The following is an 18634-nucleotide window of genomic DNA, read 5'->3' as shown; positions in this document are numbered from 1 at the left end:
TGTGGAGTTATGAAGAAGATACATGTATCAAGCCAATTTCGTCCACAGGGAGCACAAACCATAATATTTTTTGGTGACATTTCTGCAGTCACGGGATTAAAAGTTGAAAAAGTTGGCCCAAGTTTTTCAAGTTTCAATCCATGTCCATCCTTGTCATTTATAGCAACAGGTGACAGGAAACAGTCTCAATGCTTCAATAAAGTATCGCTGCGCTTTTCAAAAACATGCGAATTCTAAAGTTCAAAAGCCAACTGACATTTGCATTTTTCACTACCGTCAATCATCTTAGCCGATCTCTTAGGAATTGTGTGTTTCTTTGGTTCATAGGCTCATTGCTTGTGATTGTAATTATAATTGACGGCAGCAAAAAATTCAATTGTCAAGGCCGCTTTTCAACTTAAGAGTTCGCATCTTTGTGAAAAGTGCAGTAAATAACAAAACTGAACCATTATTTCTGAAATTCAATTTATGCCAAGACACATTTAAGCCTCTCAAAGAGTAAAATATAGCGAAACATAGCCCTTTAAAAGCAATATAAAATGCCTTTCTGGAAAAGATGTTCACAAAGTTTAGTCATTGTTCTAAATAATTATGTGTTATTGACCAACATTAATTGGTCAAGATGGCTGGATATTAGCCAAGCTCTTTTTTGTGAGGCCAATATCCAGCTATCTTGACTGAACAAGCTTTATCGATCTATTACATAGAGGAAAAGAGAACTTTTACTTGCAGGAACAACACAGGATTCGCTTCATCTTGCCCGCTTGAGGATTCAGCCATGTAATAAATACTGATATTAAGTAGTTGGACATTTATGTGTCTTTAGCATGGAAGTAGAATTTCAAGATTTAAGTTTGCCAAACTTGACTTGCTTGACTAACCATACAGCACAGTAACTTGTGACTGATATTAAGTTCAATGATCCTGCTTGCTTTGGAAGAACTTTCTGCACCAACATCACATACCAAGGTGATCTGTTATATGAAAAAATATAAACAAAGTGCTACTTAAGTAAAATAATGCAGGCTATAATCCTCAGGCTACCAGACGACACTTATGTCACAATTAGAATGTGTTTACAAATGAATATGTTGCTGTTAATTTTTTGTTTTTCCTTTGTTTTTGTGTATGGTAATGCATGTGGAGGAGGGGGGGGGGGGGGCGTGGGTTAGATTGTGAGCAGTCTTACTTTTTCTTCAGATTTAGTGAGGGGAGGGGAGTGCACACGGTCTTGACGGACCAAGAAGAGAGAGAGACTACGCGTAGTCTTTGGGCGGGGGGTGAGAGAAAAAAAACCTCTCAGCAGTAAAATAACTTTACCAATGTAGATATTCTAATAAGAATATTTAACATAATATATTAATGATATACAAATCATGTTAGCACATTACACTGTACATGCGCATGACATTGTATTTATTGTGTACAGTTGTGTTTCATAGTAATGCTCAGTATATTATGTTGCCTGCACACTGCGAAGTTAAGACTGTGGACCAGGGGTAAATTCATGCAGACAGAGGCTGTAAACTGTAGACTAAGAGTAAAATGCAGGCAAGGTGCAAATGCAGAATGAGAACTGCAGACTTGGGGTAAACGGTAGACCCGGCATTAAATGTACTCGCTGCCATTTTGACTTTTGAGAGACCTCACTCTTCAAATTAGCACGTTGCTTATGTAACAAACACAAGGGTTTATGCTATAATAGAGATAATATGTTTATGCTTAAATTAGAGCTGCTTTATACCCATAGTACTGTCCACAGGGAAATGTGACAAAAAAAGGGAGTACCGCAAATTATTTCAAGAGCAAAATGTTTCACAGATTTTAGTTATGTGCTGCTCAATGAAACTTCCTCATAACCACATCAGCAGGGTTTTCATTTACATTATTCTAGTAGCAGGAGAAAGGTGTAAAGTTACAGGAGAATAATTATTTTGAAAGAGGCTCTAAGTCTAAATAAAGACTAGTCACAGGCTACCAAACATTAGCTGGAAAATGGAGAATTCTCCAATCTCTGATGCCTAATGAACACCCGGCATCAGATTCTCTTAGAGAATGTGCCAGTACTTAGCTTCGACCGTGAGCTCCTTAGCCTTTTTCAGAGGGCAGTAGCATAAAAAAACATTATGTTTATCACACCATACAAACAGAGAGGATTATACTTTCTAATAACATAAGAATTTCAACCAAAGTCTGCAGTCCTCATTCTGCATTTTGCAACTAGTCTGCACTTTACTCCAAGTCTGCATGTGCAGTTTTAGCATTACACTGACCAGTTTTTTAATTCCATTTGCTGTCTGTAATTCCTGGTACCAGAAACAAAAAGCCTATTTTTCCAGGGCACAAAGGAGAAAGTTTAACCCCCTCTCAGGCTGCACATTATCATTGACATTGTACTCAGGGTCAATACCATGGGAGGTAAGGCAAAGTAACAAGGACTGTCTGGGAAGACCTGAAAAGAATGAATGTTGAAATGATGTTTTTCTCACAACTTGTAAAGCACTCACCTTGGTGGTCAGCAGATAATTGCAGTACATGTGTATTCCTGGTGTGCTAAGTATTACTGAAAACAAAATTAAACAAAATTCCCATCAAACTCTTTCGAACAAGAGTTTGATACAGTGATGTCAAACACAGCTTTTTGGAGAGTTTGATGTCCGAACGAAATCAAAATAAACCAAATTATATTGAAAAAAAAAATCAAATGTGATAACTGAATCAACTTTAGGAAAGCAACAGGCTAGGGAAATCTGATGAGTGCTGGATTCAGTAAAAATAATTATGCTACGATTTAGGACAATTAAGGAGGAAAGAATAATAATTGGGATAATTCCCAAGATGATTTCAACTTGCAGATTTAAAAATTTTTTTGCTTGGTACATGTAAAAAAATGCACTGACATTTTCACAGAGAATATTTATTTTTATAGAATTGACTCCAAATATGGAAATAATAAAAGAAACGAGAATTAAATCGACTTGACTGCTTTCACACTGGATCAATATATATTAACATACTTGCCATCAAGAGTTCAGAATTAGAAAGTTTGGTTTTATTCTATAATAATTTTCCTTGTGTGAGTTCCACTTTGATCGATAGCTGAACTCAAAGTTTGATTGACTTCAAAAATTGTTTGATTTTGTTGATTGCCCATGCTTCATCAGACTCTTTTATTCAAAACAGTTTGATCTAGTTTGAAAACCTTGAGCAATCAATGATATGCCCAATATTATATTTCCCACAGTAAAAATTTTTGCAAACGGAGGCGAACCAACAGAGGAAAGACATGTAAATCAATAATTTAATATTTTAAAAAATATCATGCCTTTTTGTTTTTCTCACATGTTGTATTTGTCCCTTGGTACTGAAGTTGCAAGGGAAACTGAAAAACAAGCGACGGTCACAGTAATCAAATAACGTCTTAACTGACAACAATACATGTTGAGCTATTGATTGAGTTAAGATACACCAGTTTTACCGCGTGGGGATATGGGATATCAGATTATTACAGCTATAATGCTGATAAAAAATACCGGAGAAAGTGTCAAAGTTAGTGAAACTAAGTCTATTTTATAAAGCTGATAAACATGAGCGGCCTGAATAAACAGATGCACACTTCTTATGCTCTTCTGTTTATTACAGTCAGTTCAACACCTTTACAAATTCAAAGCAAAAATTCAATGATCCTAAACTGTCAGTAGTTAAAAACAAATGACAACTACTGCTGAAAGTGCCTGTGTCTTGACTGACAACAACGCTATCAACTGAGTTAAGATACACCAGTTTTGCCGAGTGGGGATGTGGGATATCAGATTATTATAGTTATGATGCTGATAAAAAATAATGGAGAAAGGAGAAAGAGGGTCTGGAAGGGCAGGAGGGGTACAAATGTCAGGCCATTTGTCAGTTGTTAGTTACAGTGTACATGATTATTAATGATTAACTATGAACTTTTTTGTATATTTTTTATGCGAAATTAAGGCACATACAATGTAAATTAAACGTTAAATTTGAAAACTGATGCAATAGTACATTAATTTTTATAATTTTTGCTATTCAAGTGGCCCTCCATATCTCAAGTCTTGCGTTACTTTCCTTCACTCAAACGTTTTTGCTGTACTGAACTTCAGAATATCTGAATGTTAATATGTTGGGGATGCTTTGGCACATGCAGAGAAAATTGGGGATTCACCACTTGGGCGGTCAAAAATAATTTGCTCAGTGGTATTCATATGGACCAAAATGCATTGGATTTGAATTACCATTCCTATGTTGTGGAGGCCACATTTAATAGAAAACAGATGTATTGTGTTTTCAAGACTACCATTATATAGTTTGAAAGGGTGCCGAAAAGATGTATTGAGTGTTGCCATCCTCTGACAGCAACCTCGAAAATGAATTAACAGGTTGAAGCAACAGGTAAAGAGAATATGCCGCCCGGACACAGTTTGATTGTTTAAATGAAAAGAGGTAAACAGAATCTTGAAAGAGTATATTTTTATCTACAACTCTGTGTCTTTCAGCGTTTTTCATCGTCATTTAAAATCAACTGAATGGCCATAAACCAGTAAGCATCTTTGTTAAAAAATATGGCTTGCATGACTGCCAACCGTTTATTGTTCCTACAGTACATGTATTTTTATTTTTCTTGAGGGTTAGGTATGCTTAGCTTTGGAGGATTTTCAGAAATCACTGGGCTGCATTTGTTTTTTAAAAAAGTTTTCACAATAATGGACCATTTACAAGAAAGCCTTTCGCTTTGAAGGTTATGTTGTCTGTTTTGCCTCTGTTTATACTGCATGATTTCCTGTTGTCATCCGTCATGTGGTGGTCATCCTTTGCATTTGTTTGTAAACACTATAATATTATATATCTCTATCCACCACTAAAAGTAATATATATTTATATTGAATTCCCTGCTCCTGAAGCGCTACACAGTAAGACAGCTAATGGTGTAGGTTTTGCAGTATACTGAATTGGCCCGATTACCAGCAGCTGCCACCGTCAGGCAGACATTCAATGCAAATTTAACATAGAACTTGTAGAACTTGTAGAACTTGTAGAACTCAAGATCGTAGATTAGGATTTTTATTAGAAATTGGTGTCGTCAGTTAGCGAGAACGCAAGCTTTTGATTTCTCTTAACTTGTTTATCTAGTGGCAGTTCTGTTTAGGGAGAAATTTCCCATGGTTTCCATTATAGTTCTAGAGTAAGCAAATGTGTCATGCTCTTGTGGACCCTTGCGATCATTGTGTGAACGAGACACAAAATTGAGAGACAAAAGCTCCTCCCTCAGAATTAATTTTGTTCTGGAGACCAGGGCTCGACACTAAAGGTAGCCAACTAGCCACAGACTAGTAGTAATTCAGTTTTGGCTAGTAGGTTTTCGATTTCCACTAGCCACTTTGGCTAGTAAAAGAAATGAAATTGACCGACCTTCATCTTTCTCAAGGAAGACATCTTGGAATTTCATTGTGGGCGTATCATGTTACGGGCACATGCTATTCAGCACATATGCAAATTTAACAGTGGCACGTAAAAGGGTTCCTGAACATGTTATTATGTTGAAAGAAATATTTGACAAACAAGACAGCATTTTCTGAAAGCGCACATCGATGTTCTTTTTTGTTACAAAATTAGCAGAACAAAACATGAGCTTCCTGATAAAATCATGCACAAAATCGCTTGGAAATATAAAGGGATAACATTTCATTTAGCTGGCCATACGTGACGTGCTCACGTGAGACGATCGCCCAGTTCACACAAACACTTTTAAAACTTATGTTGAATTTACTAGTATAGGTATTTTTGCCAAGGCATCATGATTAAGAAATTTCACGCAGAGTTTAACAGCACTGCCAATTCTTTTCAAACGTTTCTACGGCGCCTGTTTGTGAAGAAGTTTCGACAGTTTTTACAATGACCTCTTGGTGTTTCTTTTTTTTTTTTTCAAGGAAGTCTCAAAGAAAAACAGAGTCCTGAAAGTCTTATAGTACGGGAAAATCGCTGGATTTTTCTTTGTGATATGTTGGCCTGAGAGATTTGATGTGAGGAAAACTCGGGGCCATTGAACAAAATATTTAAATTGAAACCAGCGCAATTCATTGAGATGATTTTGGTTTGCTGTGTTTAAACCAGTCAAGCGTGACACAAGGTGTGTGCTGAAATTTCCGCTTTGGCGGTGGAGGTCTTGCACTTGCACCTTCTTACGCGGGTCGTTTCTTTTCAGAACTATCGTCTTTGCCTTTTTTCTTTTTTAAAGCCATTGAAAAATCCTCTTATGTTATGGAATTTTGAGAAAAACAAAAGAATTTGCATCTGAAACAGCTTGACACATATTTATTTTATTTTTATTTATTGGTCATTGTGGAAATCCGACTTCCCATGGGTTATTCACCAAGATGGAAAAAAAAAAAAAAATTCAAAAAAATTCAAATTGAAAATTCAAAAATTGACCAAGCCAACATCAATGCTTGGATAGTAAAAAATGTTTTTGGCTAGTAACATCTAACTTGTCACTAGCTACTAGACAAGTAAGTTGAAAAGTTAGTGTCGAGCCCTGGGAGACAGCTGACCAGATGCAACCAGGGTCTCTCTCTCTCTCTCGCTCCGCATCGACGGGTGGGAGAAAACCCTGGGAACAAGGTTGGGCAAGAACATTTTTGAACAATGAAGGGGTTTCCAAGTTCGCTGAGATGGAGGATTATAATGACTGTTGAAGCAAAATCGACAATGGCTGAATGAAATAGCTGAAACACTCTTTCTTTTACTATACAAAGGTTTTCAGGTAGCTAAGATTAATTTTTGATTGTACAAAAACGCAAGGCCTGAGAAATCTGCCAAGGAATAAGTCAAAGAAACAAAAGATACACTGTATGTATCAGCAGAGAAACTAATTAATTGTCTTTTGAATGACACTTTTTTCACATAGTGAATACAGAGTGAATGTGGATTTTTTAAGTTGTAGAACTTCTTATCATTTGTCGTGCTATCAAAGAGAATCAAGGGCTCTATCTTATGACAAGTGCAGGCCTTTGCTCTTCCAATGAAACACTGAGAGAACTTGTCCTAGCAGATAATGGCAAAAAACAATGCAAACAGTTGATTGACACCCAAGAAGACTCAAGTTTCAACGCACAGAAAAAACCTAAGTTTCAAGGGTGTGGGTTATTGGGAACTGCTGTACAATGTAAAATCTTTGTTCTCAACATTATTCCTTGGTCAAACGCACATAATAAAATGCTGACAGTACACACAACTTATTACATTAACTTAAGCTACATGTAGCATGAGGTCTTCTCGCAATCCAGTATTAAACATCACTTGTCAGTCAACGAAACATTCATAAAACAAAGAGATACATGTAAACTCATTAGCAAATCAATGATAGATTCTCTATGTGCTTCGAGTTACATACAGTGTACATAGCTTGGTTTTTCAATAAAAATGTCCATTGGAAGAGCTAACTAGTAAATTAGTCTCTCGTAAATATAAGACTTTTTGGTATAAGATTTCAGGGTCCAAAATGTTTCAATTTACAAAGTGCTGCTACTATCTCTCTTTTTAAATCTACATTGAAAGCATTTCTCCTTAGCTGATTCTCCAGTGCTCCAGTGATTCTTTAGCGCACCAGTTGTCATACGTTTAAGGTTACATGTACTTTTTTTGAACGGGCACCTAGAAATTTGCTCGGGCTCCTAACTTCTTATTTTACGACCAAAAAATTTTCTTAGGCAGCAGCCTTGATGCAATGTATTGAATGACTGTATTTTTCTGGCAAATAAATGAAATGAAACTGAAACTGAAGCTACAGTACCTAGTAACATAATTCCATGATATGAGCACAACGCACTTATCAAGTGTACTTCAAAATACTGCTGTCATAATTTGGGCTCTCATGCAACAGAATAAAAGCACTGTGTGAAAATGCAAAACTGATGTCACACAACACATCAGAGATGTAACGTCAAGTTTATGGAATTCTCCAGTGCAAGGTGTAGATTACAAAGAAAACAGGAAAAAAAGAGGCTTACGCAGAAGCTCGACCAACCATTCACCATGATCTTTTTCTTGCATTTCTCTTGAAAATGTCTCTACATTTTGTCCTTAGGAGCTGCCAGTTTATAATCATTTTGGCTCATTGCATTGTTTTTAATGGTAACAATGATTCTCTTATAAATGAAAAATGTTAGCACAGCAGCAGATGAAGAGGAGAAAACTTACATGAAACCTAACATTCACATTCGGATGTACCTGAATCACTTTGCTGGCGAACACCCCGCACATACCCATCCAACAATCAACTAAGCAATCACCTGAAACAAAAGCACTTTGTTTGAGTGTAGCACGAAAGTACTAATTTGGGACACTATTTTTACGTCTCCAACTGGAAACGGGACCGCCATTTTACGTGGTCATCCGAGCCACGCGAAGGTCTAGCCGCTTGCACTGCAAAGGGAGTACTTTCATTTCTCAGTTATTTTAAGACCCTGAGTATTGGTCCGGCCACGGAAATCGAACCAGCGACCTCCTCCTCAAAATAAACCAAATTATATTGAAAAAAAAAATCAAATGTGATAACTGAATCAACTTTAGGAAAGCAACAGGCTAGGGAAATCTGATGAGTGCTGGATTCAGTAAAAATAATTATGCTACGATTTAGGACAATTAAGGAGGAAAGAATAATAATTGGGATAATTCCCAAGATGATTTCAACTTGCAGATTTAAAAATTTTTTTGCTTGGTACATGTAAAAAAATGCACTGACATTTTCACAGAGAATATTTATTTTTATAGAATTGACTCCAAATATGGAAATAATAAAAGAAACGAGAATTAAATCGACTTGACTGCTTTCACACTGGATCAATATATATTAACATACTTGCCATCAAGAGTTCAGAATTAGAAAGTTTGGTTTTATTCTATAATAATTTTCCTTGTGTGAGTTCCACTTTGATCGATAGCTGAACTCAAAGTTTGATTGACTTCAAAAATTGTTTGATTTTGTTGATTGCCCATGCTTCATCAGACTCTTTTATTCAAAACAGTTTGATCTAGTTTGAAAACCTTGAGCAATCAATGATATGCCCAATATTATATTTCCCACAGTAAAAATTTTTGCAAACGGAGGCGAACCAACAGAGGAAAGACATGTAAATCAATAATTTAATATTTTAAAAAATATCATGCCTTTTTGTTTTTCTCACATGTTGTATTTGTCCCTTGGTACTGAAGTTGCAAGGGAAACTGAAAAACAAGCGACGGTCACAGTAATCAAATAACGTCTTAACTGACAACAATACATGTTGAGCTATTGATTGAGTTAAGATACACCAGTTTTACCGCGTGGGGATATGGGATATCAGATTATTACAGCTATAATGCTGATAAAAAATACCGGAGAAAGTGTCAAAGTTAGTGAAACTAAGTCTATTTTATAAAGCTGATAAACATGAGCGGCCTGAATAAACAGATGCACACTTCTTATGCTCTTCTGTTTATTACAGTCAGTTCAACACCTTTACAAATTCAAAGCAAAAATTCAATGATCCTAAACTGTCAGTAGTTAAAAACAAATGACAACTACTGCTGAAAGTGCCTGTGTCTTGACTGACAACAACGCTATCAATTGAGTTAAGATACACCAGTTTTGCCGAGTGGGGATGTGGGATATCAGATTATTATAGTTATGATGCTGATAAAAAATAATGGAGAAAGGAGAAAGAGGGTCTGGAAGGGCAGGAGGGGTACAAATGTCAGGCCATTTGTCAGTTGTCAGTTACAGTGTACATGATTATTAATGATTAACTATGAACTTTTTTGTATATTTTTTATGCGAAATTAAGGCACATACAATGTAAATTAAACGTTAAATTTGAAAACTGATGCAATAGTACATTAATTTTTATAATTTTTGCTATTCAAGTGGCCCTCCATATCTCAAGTCTTGCGTTACTTTCCTTCACTCAAACGTTTTTGCTGTACTGAACTTCAGAATATCTGAATGTTAATATGTTGGGGATGCTTTGGCACATGCAGAGAAAATTGGGGATTCACCACTTGGGCGGTCAAAAATAATTTGCTCAGTGGTATTCATATGGACCAAAATGCATTGGATTTGAATTACCATTCCTATGTTGTGGAGGCCACATTTAATAGAAAACAGATGTATTGTGTTTTCAAGACTACCATTATATAGTTTGAAAGGGTGCCGAAAAGATGTATTGAGTGTTGCCATCCTCTGACAGCAACCTCGAAAATGAATTAACAGGTTGAAGCAACAGGTAAAGAGAATATGCCGCCCGGACACAGTTTGATTGTTTAAATGAAAAGAGGTAAACAGAATCTTGAAAGAGTATATTTTTATCTACAACTCTGTGTCTTTCAGCGTTTTTCATCGTCATTTAAAATCAACTGAATGGCCATAAACCAGTAAGCATCTTTGTTAAAAAATATGGCTTGCATGACTGCCAACCGTTTATTGTTCCTACAGTACATGTATTTTTATTTTTCTTGAGGGTTAGGTATGCTTAGCTTTGGAGGATTTTCAGAAATCACTGGGCTGCATTTGTTTTTTAAAAAAGTTTTCACAATAATGGACCATTTACAAGAAAGCCTTTCGCTTTGAAGGTTATGTTGTCTGTTTTGCCTCTGTTTATACTGCATGATTTCCTGTTGTCATCCGTCATGTGGTGGTCATCCTTTGCATTTGTTTGTAAACACTATAATATTATATATCTCTATCCACCACTAAAAGTAATATATATTTATATTGAATTCCCTGCTCCTGAAGCGCTACACAGTAAGACAGCTAATGGTGTAGGTTTTGCAGTATACTGAATTGGCCCGATTACCAGCAGCTGCCACCGTCAGGCAGACATTCAATGCAAATTTAACATAGAACTTGTAGAACTTGTAGAACTTGTAGAACTCAAGATCGTAGATTAGGATTTTTATTAGAAATTGGTGTCGTCAGTTAGCGAGAACGCAAGCTTTTGATTTCTCTTAACTTGTTTATCTAGTGACAGTTCTGTTTAGGGAGAAATTTCCCATGGTTTCCATTATAGTTCTAGAGTAAGCAAATGTGTCATGCTCTTGTGGACCCTTGCGATCATTGTGTGAACGAGACACAAAATTGAGAGACAAAAGCTCCTCCTTCAGAATTAATTTTGTTCTGGAGACCAGGGCTCGACACTAAAGGTAGCCAACTAGCCACAGACTAGTAGTAATTCAGTTTTGGCTAGTAGGTTTTCGATTTCCACTAGCCACTTTGGCTAGTAAAAGAAATGAAATTGACCGACCTTCATCTTTCTCAAGGAAGACATCTTGGAATTTCATTGTGGGCGTATCATGTTACGGGCACATGCTATTCAGCACATATGCAAATTTAACAGTGGCACGTAAAAGGGTTCCTGAACATGTTATTATGTTGAAAGAAATATTTGACAAACAAGACAGCATTTTCTGAAAGCGCACATCGATGTTCTTTTTTGTTACAAAATTAGCGGAACAAAACATGAGCTTCCTGATAAAATCATGCACAAAATCGCTTGGAAATATAAAGGGATAACATTTCATTTAGCTGGCCATACGTGACGTGCTCACGTGAGACGATCGCCCAGTTCACACAAACACTTTTAAAACTTATGTTGAATTTACTAGTATAGGTATTTTTGCCAAGGCATCATGATTAAGAAATTTCACGCAGAGTTTAACAGCACTGCCAATTCTTTTCAAATGTTTCTACGGCGCCTGTTTGTGAAGAAGTTTCGACAGTTTTTACAATGACCTCTTGGTGTTTCTTTTTTTTTTTTTCAAGGAAGTCTCAAAGAAAAACAGAGTCCTGAAAGTCTTATAGTACGGGAAAATCGCTGGATTTTTCTTTGTGATATGTTGGCCTGAGAGATTTGATGTGAGGAAAACTCGGGGCCATTGAACAAAATATTTAAATTGAAACCAGCGCAATTCATTGAGATGATTTTGGTTTGCTGTGTTTAAACCAGTCAAGCGTGACACAAGGTGTGTGCTGAAATTTCCGCTTTGGCGGTGGAGGTCTTGCACTTGCACCTTCTTACGCGGGTCGTTTCTTTTCAGAACTATCGTCTTTGCCTTTTTTCTTTTTTAAAGCCATTGAAAAATCCTCTTATGTTATGGAATTTTGAGAAAAACAAAAGAATTTGCATCTGAAACAGCTTGACACATATTTATTTTATTTTTATTTATTGGTCATTGTGGAAATCCGACTTCCCATGGGTTATTCACCAAGATGGAAAAAAAAAAAAAAAAATTCAAAAAAATTCAAATTGAAAATTCAAAAATTGACCAAGCCAACATCAATGCTTGGATAGTAAAAAATGTTTTTGGCTAGTAACATCTAACTTGTCACTAGCTACTAGACAAGTAAGTTGAAAAGTTAGTGTCGAGCCCTGGGAGACAGCTGACCAGATGCAACCAGGGTCTCTCTCTCTCTCTCTCTCGCTCCGCATCGACGGGTGGGAGAAAACCCTGGGAACAAGGTTGGGCAAGAACATTTTTGAACAATGAAGGGGTTTCCAAGTTCGCTGAGATGGAGGATTATAATGACTGTTGAAGCAAAATCGACAATGGCTGAATGAAATAGCTGAAACACTCTTTCTTTTACTATACAAAGGTTTTCAGGTAGCTAAGATTAATTTTTGATTGTACAAAAACGCAAGGCCTGAGAAATCTGCCAAGGAATAAGTCAAAGAAACAAAAGATACACTGTATGTATCAGCAGAGAAACTAATTAATTGTCTTTTGAATGACACTTTTTTCACATAGTGAATACAGAGTGAATGTGGATTTTTTAAGTTGTAGAACTTCTTATCATTTGTCGTGCTATCAAAGAGAATCAAGGGCTCTATCTTATGACAAGTGCAGGCCTTTGCTCTTCCAATGAAACACTGAGAGAACTTGTCCTAGCAGATAATGGCAAAAAACAATGCAAACAGTTGATTGACACCCAAGAAGACTCAAGTTTCAACGCACAGAAAAAACCTAAGTTTCAAGGGTGTGGGTTATTGGGAACTGCTGTACAATGTAAAATCTTTGTTCTCAACATTATTCCTTGGTCAAACGCACATAATAAAATGCTGACAGTACACACAACTTATTACATTAACTTAAGCTACATGTAGCATGAGGTCTTCTCGCAATCCAGTATTAAACATCACTTGTCAGTCAACGAAACATTCATAAAACAAAGAGATACATGTAAACTCATTAGCAAATCAATGATAGATTCTCTATGTGCTTCGAGTTACATACAGTGTACATAGCTTGGTTTTTCAATAAAAATGTCCATTGGAAGAGCTAACTAGTAAATTAGTCTCTCGTAAATATAAGACTTTTTGGTATAAGATTTCAGGGTCCAAAATGTTTCAATTTACAAAGTGCTGCTACTATCTCTCTTTTTAAATCTACATTGAAAGCATTTCTCCTTAGCTGATTCTCCAGTGCTCCAGTGATTCTTTAGCGCACCAGTTGTCATACGTTTAAGGTTACATGTACTTTTTTTGAACGGGCACCTAGAAATTTGCTCGGGCTCCTAACTTCTTATTTTACGACCAAAAAATTTTCTTAGGCAGCAGCCTTGATGCAATGTATTGAATGACTGTATTTTTCTGGCAAATAAATGAAATGAAACTGAAACTGAAGCTACAGTACCTAGTAACATAATTCCATGATATGAGCACAACGCACTTATCAAGTGTACTTCAAAATACTGCTGTCATAATTTGGGCTCTCATGCAACAGAATAAAAGCACTGTGTGAAAATGCAAAACTGATGTCACACAACACATCAGAGATGTAACGTCAAGTTTATGGAATTCTCCAGTGCAAGGTGTAGATTACAAAGAAAACAGGAAAAAAAGAGGCTTACGCAGAAGCTCGACCAACCATTCACCATGATCTTTTTCTTGCATTTCTCTTGAAAATGTCTCTACATTTTGTCCTTAGAGCTGCCAGTTTATAATCATTTTGGCTCATTGCATTGTTTTTAATGGTAACAATGATTCTCTTATAAATGAAAAATGTTAGCACAGCAGCAGATGAAGAGGAGAAAACTTACATGAAACCTAACATTCACATTCGGATGTACCTGAATCACTTTGCTGGCGAACACCCCGCACATACCCATCCAACAATCAACTAAGCAATCACCTGAAACAAAAGCACTTTGTTTGAGTGTAGCACGAAAGTACTAATTTGGGACACTATTTTTACGTCTCCAACTGGAAACGGGACCGCCATTTTACGTGGTCATCCGAGCCACGCGAAGGTCTAGCCGCTTGCACTGCAAAGGGAGTACTTTCATTTCTCAGTTATTTTAAGACCCTGAGTATTGGTCCGGCCACGGAAATCGAACCCGCGACCTCCCGTCGCACCGTGCTGAGACGACTTCACTTTGATATTCTTCGGTGACTATAACGACGAGCACATACAGTTAATTTGAAAAATGATAAAGACATAATCGTAAAAGGATTACCCTGCAAATTCCGGGGGAAAAATCATGTGTAAGAAATCGGTGAGAAAGCGGCATAACTGTATACATGGCACTTGGCGATATCTTCATCGAACAATTTTAGCTCCTACGGCGTATCAAACGTGAAAATACAACCATACCTCTGGAATTTCTGCACGGCCTCCCATTGCAAGATCATAGCAAATTTAAGAAATGGTAAACGTGCAGCGTGCAACCATGGAGTTATGGATGCACGCGGGAGGTTGCTAAGCACGAAAGAAGCGTAAGAGTCGCACGAGGCGATAGCCGAGTGCGACTCTAGCTTCTTAAATGCTTAGCAAACCTCCCAAGTGCATCCATAACTCCATGGTTGCACAGCTGCAACGTTTACCATTTCTTTTATAACATAATCAAAAGAGAAAAAACATTATTTTCCATTTGCCTTCGGTTGAGTCATCGGTCCGAGTTCATGTATGGTGCCATCTGCCCGCGCGTAAACAAATCATGTTCTATGTTTTTCAAAAACTTGCCTTTGAGTTTTTCTTTCGCTGAATCAACCGTTCTCCGTCCTCAGGTAAATTGCAAAACGTTTTTCGTTGTTATTCTGAATGGCATCTGTCTACTTGCTCTTAATATTAGGGTAAAAACTTTGAGGGAAAACTATAGCTGCAACTATAAACACCAACTAAAAGGACTCTAAAAAATAAGCTAAAACTAAATAAATGAAATAATTATCAAGCTTATTTATGTGACAATTTTTGAAATAAACGCAAAGTAGAAATGAGAAAATTTGACTGTAATTCCTTTAGAATAACAGGTACCAACAAATTAAGGGAGCTCAAGACGCTCCCGTCAGGAATATTTTCAAATCTCATTTCCTTGGAGGTTTTGTAAGTAAACGACGCATCAGTCTTCTCTTATAAATTCATATGACTCTCCTAATAGGATCTAAAGACCTCTCGTGGTACTGGTCCGAGGGGGGCGGGGGGGGGGGGGGGGTGTCTTGAGTTAATGTTTACTAGGTATGTGCCGCTGGCCTCTCAGAGCCCCTACTTCATTATAGTCTAGTTTTTGGCCAATTATAGAGCCCATCTTAGTTACTTTTTGGAAATGTAATTTTCGCGATTCCAACTTCACTTTCACGTCCTATTTATGCACCTACCTTACCAATGTGGTTTCAAGCGGCGGAATGTAATGCGGTCAATGCGAGCTTACTGTTAAATTTAATAAACAATAACTTTCTGATCGTGATTTTTTTAACCGAGAATCTTCCCATTTTGAATCCCTGTTACCCCCAAAATTCGAAAATTTACGACCCCATCCTAGTAACTCTATTGAAAATGAGACCTCATCCAGCTGAAAATCCCCATTAGCCTCTTGTAAGGGAGTACCTCCCCCCCCCAGGGGTACTGACGCGCTAATGAACAAGAGTGGATTCATTACCCTTACGATGTCGCTATTTGCTTTCGCTTTTTGTTAACGTTTTAAACAGATTTGGCTACTGATTCGAGGTGGGTCTTATCAACCGAGCCGAATGCTAAGCCAATAACACTTACCGAGATTAAGGGTTGTCCAATACTCACAAATAGACTCCATTGGTGTTAGTGGTGATGAGAAGGGTCTCCATTGGTACCAATGGTACGATTGGTACCAATGGAAAAGCACCCTACTCCATTGGTTCTATTGGTGAATATGCATCTCATTTAGGGGACGTAGATTATTTTCGGATGTGGTCTAGCTGGGTACAGGGCAATTCCAATGGTCCATTGGTACCAGTGGTACGATTGGTACCAATAGAAAAGCACCCTATTCCAATGGTTCTATTGGTGAATATGCATCTCATTAAGGGGACTTAGAGTATTTTCTCGTGTGGTCTAGCTGGGTACAGGGCAATTCCAATGGTCCATTGGTACCAATGGTACGATTGGTACCAATAGAAAAGCATCCTATTCCAATGGTTCTATTGGTGAATATGCATCTCATTAAGGGGACTTAGAGTATTTTCTGATGTGGTCTAGCTGGGTACAGGGCAATTCCAATGGTCGATTGGTACCAATGGTACGACTGGTACCAATGGAAAAGCACCCTATTCCAATGGTTCTGTTGGTGAATATGCATCTCATCAAGGGGACTTAGATTATTTTCTGATGTGGTCTGGCTGGGTACAGGGCAATTCCAATGGTCGATTGGTACCAATGGTACCATTGGTACCAATAGAAAAGCACTCTATTCCAATGGTTCTGTTGGTGAATATGCATCTCATCAAGGGGACTTAGATTATTTTCTCATGTGGTCTAGCTGGGTACAGGGCAATTCCAATGGTCGATTGGTACCAATGGTACGACTGGTACCAATGGAAAAGCACCCTATTCCAATGGTTCTATTGGTGAATATGCATCTCATTAAGGGGACTTAGATTATTTTCTGATGTGGTCTGGCTGGGTACAGGGCAATTCCAATGGTCCATTGGTACCAATGGTACGATTGGTACCAATGGAAAAGCACCCTATTCCAATGGTTCTGTTGGTGAACATGCATCTTATTAAGGGGACTTAGATTATTTTCTGATGTGGTCTGGCTAGGCACAGGGCAATTCCAATGGTCCATTGGTACCAATGGAAAAGCACCCTATTCCAATGGTTCTATTGGTGAATATGCATCTCATTAAGCGGACTTAGATTATTTTCTGATGTAGTCTAGCTGGGTACAGGGCAATTCCAATGGTCCATTGGAACGAATGGAACGATTGATACCAATAGAAATTGATGAAAGTTGATTGAAAGTTGTACTCAATTGGCAGATCCTTTACTGCTGTTCCATTCATGGTGTTTATTGTTAGAAACAGAGTGTTTTAATTTTATTAATTGGGTTCCCAGTTTAAGAAAAGCGAATGTGAATTTTCAGAGAAATTGTGACATCGATAGAAGTTAAGACATGTTTTGCGATTGGATTTACAACATAGAAGCTACCAGGAGTTTTGTTGGTCTACATCTTCTTTGTGGCAGTCTAGTAAATATAACATAAGAAATAAAAATCTCCATCGATTCATAAGTTTATGGGTGATAAGGAGACATTCAAACTTCTGCTGTTTTTTCCACGGCAACGGGTGCAATCCTGAAATCATCAATAGATGGATTCTTCTAGCTCAGTCCTGGGCCTCATCGCAAGCAACAGCCGAGAAAAGATCACGGCAAATACAATTTGTCAACGACAACGTTGACAGTAAAAGACATCAATGGTTTTACTACGACCTTGATTATAGCAAACTGTTGTACCTCAATGGGTTACCACGACAAACCCCACGTCAACAGTGAAAAGTGACTTCAGTCACTTGAATATAAAACGGCTCTTTTAGGAGCCACCAAATACAATACAAAGTCATAACCAACAGCATGATATAACCACCCTTTTCGGAAACTATTCATTGAAAACTTGTTTTGCTTTAAACACTTCCATGTAGATAATGACATTGCGCTAGGAAATTTCGGAAGTTAATTTCACAGTGAGTTAAGTACAGTTGTTAAAACCTGTTGCCTCAATACCACTTTGCTAGTTTCGCGCCTTTCCGCGTTGTTTTGGGTTCTTTTAAACAAGTAAGAATTACCAAAAAATAGTGCTTGCGTACAGGAAAGAAGACATTCATATGTCATGTTGTTGTTTTCTCGTGAATCACAATAAACAGAACGAACACGACAGTGACGCGTTACCTTTCAATTTTAATGTTCGTAGGATGTTTGTTATACTCGCAGCACCTTGAGATATTATTAGCGCTAGATATATAGGTCGCCCTCGCTTTGTAACAATTAGCGCGTTTCTACTTTGTGTGAAAGCGAACTTGTTTTGCGTGGTTGGCCTATAGAACGAGGAATATTCATAAGAATTATGGCGCGTTTTTAATTGGTGTAACAGCGAACTTGTTTTGCGTGGTTGGCTTATAGAACGAGAAATATTCATAATAATTATTAGCGCGTTTATACTTGGTGTAAAAGGCAACTTGTTTTGTGTGGTTGGCTTGTAGAACGAGGCATATTCATAATAATTATTAGCGCGTTTTTACTTGGTGTAAAAGTTTACTTGTTTTGCGTGGTTGTCTTATAGAACGAGGAATATTCATAAGAATTATAGCGCGCTTTTACTTGGTGTAAA

The 18634-nt window shown here is 37.4% G+C and overlaps 1 long non-coding RNA gene across 4 annotated transcripts; it reads right to left on the bottom strand.

Annotated features, from left to right (window-relative positions):
- Window positions 1-796: 796 nt before the first annotated feature.
- On the bottom strand, window positions 797-14728 carry LOC140935756 (uncharacterized). Of its 4 annotated transcripts, XR_012165252.1 has the most exons (4): window positions 14650-14728; window positions 8254-8315; window positions 2508-2563; window positions 797-974 (listed from the first exon to the last, which is right to left on the bottom strand). It is a non-coding gene; the product is annotated as an uncharacterized lncRNA (long non-coding RNA). The 4 variants fall into 4 exon arrangements; XR_012165251.1 differs by lacking the exon at window positions 2508-2563 and having other exon boundaries at window positions 14650-14688; XR_012165256.1 differs by lacking the exons at window positions 2508-2563; window positions 8254-8315; window positions 14650-14728 and adding an exon at window positions 5437-5625.
- Between the last annotated feature and the right edge of the window lie 3906 nt (window positions 14729-18634).

This window comes from Porites lutea, chromosome 1 (assembly GCF_958299795.1).
Source record: "Porites lutea chromosome 1, jaPorLute2.1, whole genome shotgun sequence".
NCBI classification, from domain to species: Eukaryota; Metazoa; Cnidaria; class Anthozoa; order Scleractinia; family Poritidae; genus Porites; species Porites lutea.
Note: the sequence above shows the minus strand (reverse complement) of the source record. Positions and strands in the feature narration are given on the sequence as shown.